Source organism: Tachyglossus aculeatus, chromosome 2 (assembly GCF_015852505.1).
Source record: "Tachyglossus aculeatus isolate mTacAcu1 chromosome 2, mTacAcu1.pri, whole genome shotgun sequence".
Classification (NCBI taxonomy): domain Eukaryota; kingdom Metazoa; phylum Chordata; class Mammalia; order Monotremata; family Tachyglossidae; genus Tachyglossus; species Tachyglossus aculeatus.
Window position 1 is genome coordinate 137,459,536 of NC_052067.1, and position 13,494 is coordinate 137,473,029.

The 13,494-nt window shown below is 46.5% G+C and overlaps 1 pseudogene; it reads right to left on the bottom strand.

The window, feature by feature from the left end:
- Nucleotides 1-6,349: 6,349 nt before the first annotated feature.
- LOC119943650 lies at nt 6,350-7,295 on the bottom strand (annotated as a pseudogene).
- Between the last annotated feature and the right edge of the window lie 6,199 nt (nt 7,296-13,494).

Genomic DNA, 13,494 nt, shown 5'->3' on the forward strand with positions numbered 1-13,494 from the left:
AGTAAGCATTTAACAAGTACCATCATCATCATCATTGAAATGTTACCTAGGTTGAGTCCCTGCCTCTCTGCTGCAAACCTGCCTCTCCCCAGCAACCCTGGCATCCCCAGCCCCTGCCCCTCCCAGTCACCTGCTGCTTCTCCTTCACCCCTGAGATCCTCAACTCTTACTCTCTCCCTTTGTACACATGGCATCCCCAACCAGTGCCTATCTCCCAGCACCCTGGCTCCTGACCCTCCCAGCATTTCTGACTCCGGCCTATCCCCAACCCCGGACCCTGCACACCTGACTCCTTCTCTGGCTGTACCTCCTCTAGACTGCAAGCTTGTTGTGGGCAGGGAATATTCCCTGTTTCTGGATGTATTGTACTCTCCCCATTGCACACAGTAGGTGCTCTGTAAATACAACTGACTGACTGACTGTGTGATGGAACCCTCAGGAATGACAACGGACTCTTCCCGCCATGTTCTGGGTGGGCAGTTCATCCCCTGCTCCTGCCCCTGCTCCTGCCCCTAGTCTGCCCAGCCCTGCCAACTGAATCCTGACAGCCAGCCTGAGTTTGGGAGGAGGGGAATATTGTAGGGTAGCCTGGGGGGTAGTGTAGTGAGGGTCCCAATTGGTGGAGAAGGGCTAGGAGGTACAGAAGAGCCCGGAGGGAAGGTGGTTTGCCAGAAGCAGGGAGTGCTGGTCTCATTCTCCCCACCACCCATCATCCTCTCCGCCCTCCATCTCTCCCCAGAGCTTCTGGTGTCTCTCTGACCCACGAATAACCCTCCAGCATAGGGAGAGAGGAAGAGCTGCCAGACACAGCTCGAAGGGCAGACAGATGGACTGAGAAGATCCAGGCTCTAGATTCAGTCTCTAGATTTTATGCTCGTTGTGGGCAGGAAATGTCTGTTTATTGTTATATTGTAATAATGATAATGATGGTATTTGCTAAGTGCTTCTATGTGCCAAGCACTGTTCTAAGCTCTGGAATAGATACAAGGTAATCAGGTTGTCCTGCATGGGTCTCACAGTCTCAAACCCCATTTTTACAGATGAGCTAACTGAGGCATAGAGAAGATAAGTGACTTGCCCAAAGTCACACAGCTGCCAAGTGGCAGAGCTGGGATTAGAACCCATGACCTCTGACTCCCAAGCCCATGCACTTTCCACTAAGCGATGCTGCTATTTTCCCAAGCACTTAGGACAGTGCTCTGCACACAGGAATTGCCCAAAAGGTACCATTTACTGACTCACCAAATGACTGACTGACTGAAAGGAGAGACAGATGGAGACACCAGCTCTATCAGGCGATGGGGTCAGAATTGTTGGCCAGAGTCCCCCTGACTAGGGAACAAGCCCATGTGTTGACCATCAACGACTGGCCTGATTGTCAGCTTGGTTCTCCCAGGTCTCTAGCCCACCCTAAGAGCTGCCCAGAGGGGCTGGAAAAACCTCAGAGTCAAGTCTGTCTGACCAGTCAGTTCTCCCCACCCTATTTTCTCTCCCCACTGAATCATTCAATCATTCATTCAATGGTATTTATTGAGCACTTACTGTGTGTAGAGCACTGGACTAAGCATTTGGGAAGTACAAGTTGGCAACATATAGAGACGGTCCCTACCCAACAGCGGGCTCACAGTCTAGAAGGGGGAGACTGACAACAAAACAAAATATATTATCAAAATAAAATGAATAGAATAAATATGTACAAGTAAAATAAATAAATAGAGTAATAAATATGTACAAACATATATACATATATATGGGTGCTGTGGGGAGGGGAAGGGGGTAAGGTGGGGGAATGGGGAGGGGGAGGAAGGGGAGAGGAAGAAGGGGGCTCAGTCTAGGAAGACCTCCTGGAGGAGTTGAGCTCTCAGTAGGGCTTTGAAGGGAGGAAGAGAGCTAGCTTGGCGGATGTGCAGAGGGAGGGCATTCCAGGCCAGGGGGAGAATGTGGGCCGGGAGTCGACGGTGGGACAGGCGAGAACGAGGCACAGTGAGGAGATTAGCGGCAGAGGAGCGGAGGGTGCAGGCTGGGCTGTAGAAGGAGAGAAGGGAGGTGAGGTAGGAGGGGGCGAGGTGATGGAGAGCCTTGAAGCCGAGAGTGAATCACACATGCAGTTGGGTCTGTATCTCCTAATAATAATAATAATAGTGATAATAATGGCATTTTTAAGCACTTACTATGTGCAAAGCACTGTTCCAAGCACAGGGGAGGTTACAAGGTGATCAGGCTTTCCCATAGGGGGCTCACAGTCCTAATCCCCATTTTACAGATGAGGTAAGTGAGGCACAGAGACGTAAAGTGACTTGCCCAAAGTCACACAGCTGACATTTAGCAGAGTCGGTATTTGAACTCATGACCTCTAACTCCAAAACCCGTGCTCTTTCCACCCAGCCAAGCTGCTCCTAAGCACTTGGATCCTCACCCCACCTCCACCCTCACAACAGGATGTATCCTTCTATTCAGTTTTTATATGGTATTCGTTAAGCATTTACTATGTGGAGAACACTGTCTTAATCACTGGGGTAAATATAGGTTAATTAGGTTAGACACTGTCCCCATCCCTCACGGGGCTCACAGTATGACTAGGAGGGAACACAGGAGAACTGAGGCACAGAGAAGTTAAGTGACTTCCCAAGGTCACACAAAAAGCAATTGGTAGAACCAGGATTGGAATAATAATAATTGTGCTAGTGCTTACTATGTGCCAGGCACAGTACTAAGCACTGGGGTGAACACAAGCCAATAGGGTGGGGCACAGTCCCTGCCCCACGAGGGACTCACAGTCTTAATCCCCATTTTATAGATGAGGTAACTGAGGTCCAGATAAATTAAGTGACTTGTCTAAGGACACACAAGAGGCAAGTGCTGGAGATGGTATTAGAATGCAGGTCCTCTGACTTCCAGACCCGGGCTCTTTCCACTAAGCTAAACTGCTTCTCCTGCCTGTGACTAATTTTATTGTCAGTCTCCTCTGGTTAGATCCTAAGTTAATTGAGGGCAGTAATTGTGTCTACCTACTCTATTGTACTGCACCTTCCCAAGTGTTTAGTACAGTGCTCTGTACATAGTGAGCACTAAGAGAATAGAACTGATTAATTGACTGATTTGTTCACTGTATACAGACTCTGCCTTGTCCCAGAAGAGCAGCCCCTGAAGAGAGAACCAGCTTCCTCCCATCTGTAATTTACTGAAATGTCTTTCTCTCCCAGCTAGACTGTAAAATCCTTGGGATCCTGGATTGTGTCTTCTTTCTCTATTATAATCTCCCAAGCACTTAGGTCAATGCTCTCAAGAAGAGTAAACACTTGATAAATTCAAACTTCCCCTCTGCTGGGCAGCAGTGGCACGGGAGAGGGTCGAGGACAGAGATTCAAATTAATTGCGTGGAAGGAGGCCATGGTAAACCACTTCCCCACTTTTACCCAGAAAACTCTACGGATACACTGCTAGAACAATTGCAGATAGAAGGGAATTTGGGGAGAGATGTGTCCATGGCATCGCTATGGGTCGGAGATGACTCAACGGCATAAGACAAGACAAATGTCGTTGGTTGACTGATGGATCAATTGAGCTCCTCCTAAAAGCAAGAAGAGAGCAGGGTACACAGCTCCACCTCCCCTGGCCATGTCATTATTATTTTAGTATTAGTATTATCATCATCATCATTATTATTACATTTGTTAAGGGCTTTTCTGGGTCAAGTACTGTTCTAAGCCCTGGGGTAGATACAAGATTATCAGGTTATCCACAGTCTCTGTCCCACATGGGGCTCACAGTCTAAGAAGGATAGAGAATCAGTACTGAATCCTTATTTTACAGAAAAAGAAATTGAGACACTGAGAAGTATGTAACTGTACAAGGTGACACAGCAGGCAAGTGGCAGAGCCAGGATTAAAATCTATGTCCTCTGATTCCCAGGCTCATGATCTTTTCCTAGACCACACTACTCCTCATTCCATTGCACTCATTCATTCAGTCAATCATATTTACTGAGAATTTTATGTATGCAAAGCACTGTACTAAGTGCTTGGGAGAGTAAAATATATCGATTCATTTCTTTGTTTTCTCCAAATATTTGTTATCAAGTGTTTCTCTTTCTGTTTTAATGTCTGTATACTAGGTATGACTGCCTGTCTCTCCATTATACTTCAAGTTCTTGGAAGGCAGGAACTTCATCATTTACTTTTATTGGGCACTTCCAAGCACCTATTACAGGCAGTACTCAGTTTAAGTTTAGAGTGACAGCAAAACAATCTTTACAATGTTTCTAAATGTACAGCAGTTCAGCTTTGCAACACATCAGTTTCAACTTTATGACACACGTACTTGACAGCATTAGCTCTATTTACTGTCTGCAGTACTACATGAGAGATGCTGGGGTTGGGGCGGTGCGGGACAGATAGACACAGGAGCCACAGGAAATGGGGAAGCAATTTAAAAAAACTGCAGTGGGGAAAGAATGGAGAAAATGAGGTTGAAGAGGAAGAGGAGGTTGGGAGGGGAGAAGTTCGGTAGGTCTGTTTTATTTCAAGTGAAGTAAAAGATGGATCCTCTCTGATTGAATACAAATACATTCATGTAGGTATTTTACCCAAATATGATTTTCTAAGGTCACAATTCTGGGGTAATTTGGGTAAAAATAGAGTACCAATGACCCAGAGCTAAGAGACAGGACTGGATGTCTAGGGTACCCACTGAAAAGAACTTAATTTGAGGAAAGTGGAAATATCTTAAAATCCAGAGCTGGAAATAACCCCCAAAAGACTATCAAATCAAGCCTCATACTTCCAGGCAGATGAGTTTATTGTAGCCTTTCAATCAATCAGTCTATCAGTAGTATTTATTAAGTGCTTATTCTGTGCAGTAGGCATACAATGGAGAGTTCAAGTTAGAAGATTAGAGGTTGCCCTCAAAGAGTTTGCAGTCAAGTGGAGAAGACAGATTCAAATAAAGTACCGCTAGGGGAAGCAAGCAAATATAAAGAGATGTAGGTAGGTGTGATGGGGTTGGGGAGAGGGGGTGTTTACTCGCATGTTTAGTGGGTAGAACTCAAGGGCACAGGTGATGCGGAAGTGTTGAAATGAGAGTAGCAGAGAAATGAAGTGGGAAATTGGGAAATGAACCCTCCTCCTTTCCAGCTTATTGCCAAGGACAATTAATCAATAAGTGGTATTTATTGAGAGCTTTACTGTGTACAGAGTTGGTAGACATGATTCCTGCCCTCAGCTAGCCTCTCCCTGCATTCCCTTCCCAGTGTTTCTCCCCCAAGGGCCAGAAACCTCTTCCTCATATCCAGTTGCACCTTTTTTGGTGAAGTAATTCCATTTCCTCCTTTTCATTCCCCGGCATATAGGGGGACAGTCGAGTAGCATTCCACTTGTGAAGTCAGTCTCCCCTCAGATTCCTCTAATCCAAGATAAACAATCCTCTCCTGGACGGACCCATTTTCCATCCTTTCCACGATTTGTGCTACTTTTCTAAGGACCCTCTCTAGTAACTACCCAGTGGAAAATAGGTGCTGGCTGAAAGATAAAGGGCATTGAGGGTATTCAGTTGGAGAAGAGAAGGCTGAGGGATAACTTAATAATGGCCTTCATGTATCTGGAGGAGACATGGACGCTTAATTCTCTGTGTCCTCGGGGGACTGAGCAAAGGAAATGGACTAAAATGACAGCTTTGTGAGTTTGGTTTAACATATGGAGACGCAAAACGCTGGGCAGGAGAGCCTCCAACCATAGATTTCATTCAAAAAACAACGGGGACTGAGCTCTTCAGGATGACCTAGGACCAGAATAGGTGACCCACAGCCTCCAGCTCTAGACTTCAATCATTAAATGACATTCACTGAGTGCTTGCTGTGTGTAAAGTACTGTACTAAGAAGGTTTTTTTTGAATGGTATTTGTTTAGCACTTACTAAATGGTGGAGTAGATACTGTCTACTCAGTACAGTACAGTAAAATTCTGACATGTATTATGGGCATAAAAAATACCATTGAAATGATAACCTCAGCAGGAATATTGCTCAATCCCAGGCAATATGCAAGATTGTATACTGGAAGGCAGGGATCATGTCTACTAATTCTCTTGAAATATCCCAAGTGCTTAGTGCAGTGCTCTGCACATGCTAAGCGGTCAATAAACACCATTCATCAGTTGATTGATTGATTGACCATGTTGCTAAAGGAGAACCTAAGCACCACACACAGAGACCCCTCCCAGGTTTTTCCATTCCAGGTTTAACTCCCAACAGCCAAGACTTCCTTCATCACGTCCAGCTCCACCCTTTCTCGGTGCAATAACCACATTATCTCCCCTTGTCCTCCTGCTACACCTCAAAACCAGTTCAATAGACTTTCAGGACTTTAAGAGGAAGAGGAACTTGAGGACTTTCTCACGGATCCTTTTGGTCCTCACCCCATAGATGATGGGATTCACCATAGGGGGCACCAGAATGTAGATGTTGGCCACAAAGATGTGGACGTGGGGGGCGATGTGGTGCCCAAACCTGTGTGTGAGGAAGGAGAAGAAGGCTGGGGTGTAGGACACCAAGATCATACAGATGTGGGATCCGCATGTCCCCAGGGTCTTGAGCCGGGCGTCCTTGGAGGGGAGGCGGAACACGGCCCGGAGGATGAGGACGTAAGAACAGATGATCAGCAAGAAGTCCAAGCCTCCCGTGAGGAAGGCGACAATGAGGCTGTAGGCCCGGATAATTCGGGTCTCAGCACAAGCCAGCTTGATGAGCGCCATGAACTCACAGTAGGTGTGGGCAATAATGTTGGTCCTACAGTAGGGAAGCCACCTGAGCAGGAAGGGGTGGGAGCTGAGCAGCAGGGTCCCACGGAGGAAAACGGCCAACCCCACCCCCCCTGACAACCGAGTGGGTCAGGATGGCGGAATGTCTCAGGGGATGGCAAATGGCAACATAGCGGTCAAAGGCCATGGCCAGGAAAAACCCAGACTCCATGGTGGAGAAAGAGTGGATGAAGAACATCTGGGTGAGGCAGCCTTCGAAGGAGGTTGTCCCGTCACTGAACCAAAAGAGGCTGAGTAGCTTGGGTACCACCGTGGTACAGACGACCAGGTTGGCTCCCGCCAGCATGCAGAGGAAGAGGTACATGGGCTCATGGAGACTGGGTTCCATCTTGATAATGATGAGAAGAGCAAAGTTTGCCAGCAGGGCCGTCAGGTAAACCAGGCCGAAGGGGATGGAGATCCAGATCTGGGTGGCCTCCAGCCCCGGGATGCCAAGCAGGATGAAGGTGGAGTGGTGGAGTCTGGTACCGTTGGAAGTGAACATGGTATAGGTTGTCTGGTGTCTTTAGCTAGAGGCAGTGGAAATCGCCTGACCTTGTAAGGCTATCAGGTGACAAAAATGCCTAGACCAGTCCAATAGACCTGAAGACACGTCAACAGTGAAAAGAACAACTTGGATAATTAGCACCAATTGGCCTAGGTTGAAAGTTGATGTGAGTGATTCTGGAACAATATGCTTTGTGTTAGCTTCACCTCAAAACCAGTCCATCAGAGTTTCATTCCTTAAACTCACTTCTGACTCTTTGGCATTTAAGCTTTTTTCTATCCATTTGCAGGGGCATCCCCACTCTGTATGTTCCCCTCTAGACAGTATGCTCCTTGCAAGCAGGATGTGTGCCTATCGACTCTATTGTATTACACTCTTCCAATCATTTAGTATGGTATTTAGTATGGTATCCCTCTAATCTGTAAGCCCCTTTATGGGCATGGAATGTGCCTGCCAGCACTGTTGTATTGTACCTTCCCAAGCATTCAGTACAATTCATTCATTCATTCATTCATTCAATTGTATTTATTGCACACTTACTGAGTGCAGAGCACTGTACTAAGCGCTTGGGAAGTACAAGTTGGCAACATATAGAGGCAGTCCCTACCCAACAGTGGGCTCACAGTCTAGAAGGGGGAGACAGAGAACAAAACAAAACACATTAACAAAATAAAATGAGTAGAATAAATATGTACAAGTAAAATAAATAAATATATAGAGTAATAAATATGTACAAACATATATACATATATACAGGTGCTGTGGGGAAGGGAAGGAGGTAAGGCAGGGGGGAAGGAGGTAAGGCAGGGGGGAAGGAGGTAAGGTTGGGGGGAATTCTCTGCCTGCAGTAAACACTCAATAAGTCAATTGATTTCAAGCACTTATTTTAGTGCTCTGTACACAGTAAGCGCTCAATAAATATGATTGAATGAATGATTTATTGATTGTTTGGCACACAGTAAGCAATCAAATATCATTGATTGGTCCACATGAACTGTCTCCTTCAGCTCACCCATCCACATAGGATCTTGCTTCCTCGATCTATATTTGATTTTAATGTTAGCCTCACCCACTAGATTTTAAGTTCCTTCTGAGCAGAGAACATGTCTACCAAATATATTGGAACACTAATAATAACAATAATGATCGCATTTGTTAAGTACTTACTATGTGTGAAGCACTGTTCTAAGCGCTGGGAGGAGGGGACACAAGGTGACCAGGTTGTCCCACGTGGGGCTCACAGTCTTAATCCCCATTTTACAGATGAGGTAACTGAGGCTCACTGAGGTGATTTGTTCAAAGCACACAGCAGACATGTTTCCAGGTGTTTAGTACAGTGCTCTGCATAAAGACTTCAACAAATACCATACATTGCCTGACTGATTTTGAGGGGGAGATGAACGTGGACACAGACAGTTGAGGGGGGTGGGGTACTAGGAACAGGGCATTGAGGGGACCATAGAGGGTGTAAGGAAGGAAATGAAGAGGGAAGGAAGGAGGGAAAATGAGGGGAAAAGGTGAGAAGGAGAGGGAATGGGAAGTAGGACGAGGTGCTTACTGGTGCTTCTCCTCTTCCTCCTCTGCTGTTTTGGGTCCTTTCCAGGTGTGAGAAGTGAGTCCAGGGGGCTCAGAGGAGAGGGAATGGAGGAAGGTGTTTCAGGAGGGCTGCTTGAGGTGTGTTCTGCGGGGCCACAGGAGCAATCAGCTGAAAAGGGGTATAGTTCTTCTCACCCTCAACCTAAATTCTCATGGGAAAGGGTCATCTTCCAGTCACTCCCAAAATGATGATCTGAGCAAGCCTGCCACTGTCAGCATGTCCCTCTTACCACTGGCCCAAGCTGGGATCCTGAGACACAGCTGTGGAGGCTCCGAGCAGGGCTGTTGGAGTCACTAGGGCCTGACCTTGGCAAGAACAACAAGAGTCACAATTACACCCTCTTCTTCCTCCTTCTCCTCTTCCATCACTTAGCTCATCTGCTGCGCTGGGTCAGAGGCTTTTCTTCCAGCCAGATCCTGTGCCCACAGGGGCAAGCTGACTAGCACCCCCCCCACACACCACTTGAGGACACTGCCTGCAACATGAGGATGGAGGTGAGGGACAACTCACCCCCATGGGCACTGGGGCAGGGGAGAGTCCTGCAGCTCATGGAGAACAATGGGCACTATACCCTTCCTGGAGAGGGCAAGGAGTCAAGCTACTATTGGCCCTCCACCTTTGATTCAATTGTATTTTATGAATTCATTCACTCGATTGTATTTCTTGAGCATTTTCTGCATGCATTTTCATTCATTCATTCAATCGCATTTATTGAGCACTTACTGTGTGCAGAGCACTGTACTAAGCGCTTGGGAAGTACACGTTCGCAACATATAGAGATGAGTGCTGTACTAAGCTCTTGGCAGTGTACACTACAACAAGAAACAGACATATTCATTGCCTACATGAACTTACAGTCTAGAAGGGAGAGACAGGCATTAATATAAAAAAATTACAGATATTTAAGGGCTGTGGGCCTAGGGGTGGGGGTGGAAGGAGAACAGAGGGAGCAAGTCAAGACAACACAGAAAGGAGTGAGAGAAGAGGTAAGGGGGGGCCTGTCGGATTTGAGGAGGGAGGGCTTTTCAGGCCAGAGACAGGACATGGGTGAACAGCCAACAGCAAGGTAGGAAAGATAGAGGTCAGTGAGAAAGTGAGCATTAGAGGAGGGAACTGTGTGGGCTGGGTTGTAGTAGGAGAGTAGCGAGGTGAGGAGGGGCAACGTGATGAGTGTTTTAAAGCCAACGGTGAGGAGTTTTTGTTTGAAGCAGAGATGGATGGGCAACCACTGGAGTTTTTTAAGGTATGGGGTGAAATGTTCTGGTACGGACTGTCTCTATGTGTTGCCGACTTGTACTTCCCAAGCACTTAGTACAGTGCTCTGCACACAGTAAGCACTTAATAAATGCGATTGATTGATTGATTGATTGATTGATTGAACGTTTTTGTAGAAAAATGACCTGGGCAGCAGAGTGACATATGGATTGGAGTGAGGAGATGAAGGAGACCAGGAGGTCAGCAAGGAGGCTGACCTCCAACCATTCTCTGACTCCTGCTCTAAACATTTTGGGAACAAAGCTGCTTGTATTATGCCCATGGTGCCAAGTCCTTGAAGACCATCACCCCCACGAATTGGGTACCACTGTCTCTTATGCTTAATCACTACTTCATTCCTTTTCCAACAGCCTTTTTTTTCTATGTGTATTCTATCTCCACAAATATTCATTCATGAAATGGGAGGAGTGTCTTTCATCAAATCCTAGAATCCAAGAGCTAGTGGGGGACCTCATCCAGTCCCGGGCTCCCAGGTGGTACAAATTATCCAGGACAGATGGGAGACAGTCCTATTGTACTAATCAGACTCCACAACTTCCCTCAGGAACCTATTTTACTCACTGACAGGGAGCCAACATCCTTGTGACTACAGGAACCTTGTTGGTTCCAAATGTCTTCCAGGAAGGCAAGAAACTTGTCCATCTCCTCCCTGAATAATACTGTTCTGGGTTGAAAGAATTTGAAGTCACCTCAGCCTTCTATTGAAATCCCCCTGAGCAGACTGGAAGTGAAGTTTACCTACCAATCCTTCTCTAGCCACGTATTCCTGGGCCTGCATTCTGTTATGCTTGACAAGCTCTTGCTGTAATGGGTGGTCCCAGATATGCCCATTGTACACTATAGAGCAGAGCCAACTCCCTGAGAAAACTAGAAAACCATGGGCTTTGTGGTTCCACTTTACCTGGCAATTCCAATTTCTGACTTAATAGAAGTTGCTTCATTTCAAAACGGGCAATAGTTTGATCCTTTCAGAAGAATTCCCTGGTGATAAGTTCTGAACTAAGTCCTACGTGGGGATGTTCCCTGGGGGTACAGTGCTTTCCTTGGCTTGAGAACTGGCCATGTTTTCCATTTCATTTCAGGATTTGCCTCAGAGACCCCCATGCATGGCCTGACCAGTTGTTTGGGCTCCAAAATGCTCAACCTAATTTTGCCCCTCCTTACCCCCTCACCTCTACCCTCTTTTCCTAATTGTTATTTTTTTGGCACTTGGTAAGGGCTTATTATGTGCCGGGCACTGTACTAAGTGCTGGAGAAGTTACAAGTTAAACAGGTTGGACACAGCCCATGTCCCACATAGGGCTAAGAGTGTTATTCCTCATTTTACAGATGAGGGAACTGAGGCACAGAATAGTGAAGTGACTTGCCCAAGGTCACACATCAGGCAAGTGGTGGAACTGGCATTATAATCCACGTTCTTCTGACTCCCAGGCCTGTGGTCTATCCACTAGGCCACCCTCTTCCCCTGGGATTCCAAAAGGCTCCAGAAAGGAGTCCAATATCTCTCTTTCTTCACTGGAAGTTTGATTCCACGGTATCTGTGGTATCCTGGCCAGGGTTTAAACAATCCTCAATCTTATGACATTCTTCCTCAAAGTCTCATCTTTTGCTGTCAAGTCATCTTCAACTCATAGCGACTCCATGGACATCTCTCCCCAAACACTCCACTCTCTATGTGCAATAGTTCTGGTAGAATAACCATACAGTTTTCTTGGTAAAAATACAGAAATGGCTTACCATTGCCTTCTTCCATGCAGTGAACTTGAGTCTCTGCCCATGACTCTCTTCCATGATGCTGCTGCCTGGCACAGATGAGTTTTGACTTGTAGCATATCACCTTCCACTCACTAGCCACTGCCCAAATTAGGAATTGAATGGGTATGCCCCTGCTTGACTGTAACTCCTGTAACCAAGACTGGTAGAGTACTGGAAACTCTTCAGGTGCTACCCTGAGAGGGTTCCTCAAAGCACAGGAGCTTTAATATTTCAAAAACTCATAGACATCATCTCCTTTTCACCCTCACCACATATTTATGAGAGAGACAAGGATCATTAACTCCTTTTTATAGGTAAGGAAACTGAGGTCCAGAGAGGTTAAGTGATGTAGCTGAGGTTTAATAAGCGGGTCAGTGAAAGTCAGGGCTAGAACCCAGGTCTCCTGACTTCAGATCTGTGCTCTTCCCACTAGTCCTAGCTGGTCTAAATCTACCCTACATCCTCCGACTGTAGATTTCATCCATTTTTATTTCTCTTCTCCTAGTGGAGATGAAACTGGTTCAGTCCACTCACTGAACCAATACTCCTTTCTGGAAGAAAACAACATGACTTTGTATCACCCCAATCTCCCGGCAATCTCATCTCTGACCTGAGCAATCTACTTCATTCATTCATTCATTCAATCATATTTATGGAGTGCTTACTGTGTACAGAGCACTGTACTAAGTGCTTGGGAAGTACAAGTTGGCAACATATAGAGACGGTCCCTACCCAACAGCGGGCTAACAGTCTAGAAGGGGGAGACAGACAACAAAACAAAACATATTAACAAAATAAAATAAATAGAATAAATATGAACAAATAAAATAGAGTAATAAATACATACAAACATATATACATATATACAGGTGCTGTGGGGAAGGGAAGGAGGTAACATGGGGGAGATGGGGAGGGGGAGGAGGGAGTGAGGAAGGAGGGGGCTCAGTCTGGGTCTTTTCAGCTGGTTCCAGCTGAGTCTTTTCCTAAAACTACCCCTGTTGTGATTTCTGTCAGCATCCCACCCACCCACACCCTCCCCATCCCTCTCAACCTGAGTCCACAGTTGCTCACCTCCTTCCCGTCTCACCTGGGTCCTCTCAGTCTCATGCAAACTGGTGGATTTCTCTTCAGTGTTGTCTATGTCTATGGTGTTGGCTCCACCTATCTGCAAGCCCCACACCCATCAATAGGAACCCCAGGTGGAACTCAGAGAGGTTGCTGGTGGGCAGTGCAAGGAGGTGGCTCAAGGTGGACAGGGAATGTTTCTGTTGCGTGCATTGTTACATTGTACTCTCCCAAGCACTTAATCCAGTGCTCTGCACACAGTAAGTGCTCAATAAAGACTGACTGTTTGTGGGGTTGGACAAATCCATATGCACATCACTAGAACTCAACTCCCTGTGCAGAAAGAAAACTATTTAGAGGGGCTGTCTTCCCAATGCCCCCTCTTCAAGACCCCCTGGCCTTCAATCTCCCTCATCTCCATGCATCTTTCCTGAGCAGACACTGCATCTTTTTCTTCCACCCTCTCAGCCAGCCAGAGACCCTCACTCGGTACTCAAGCCTGAT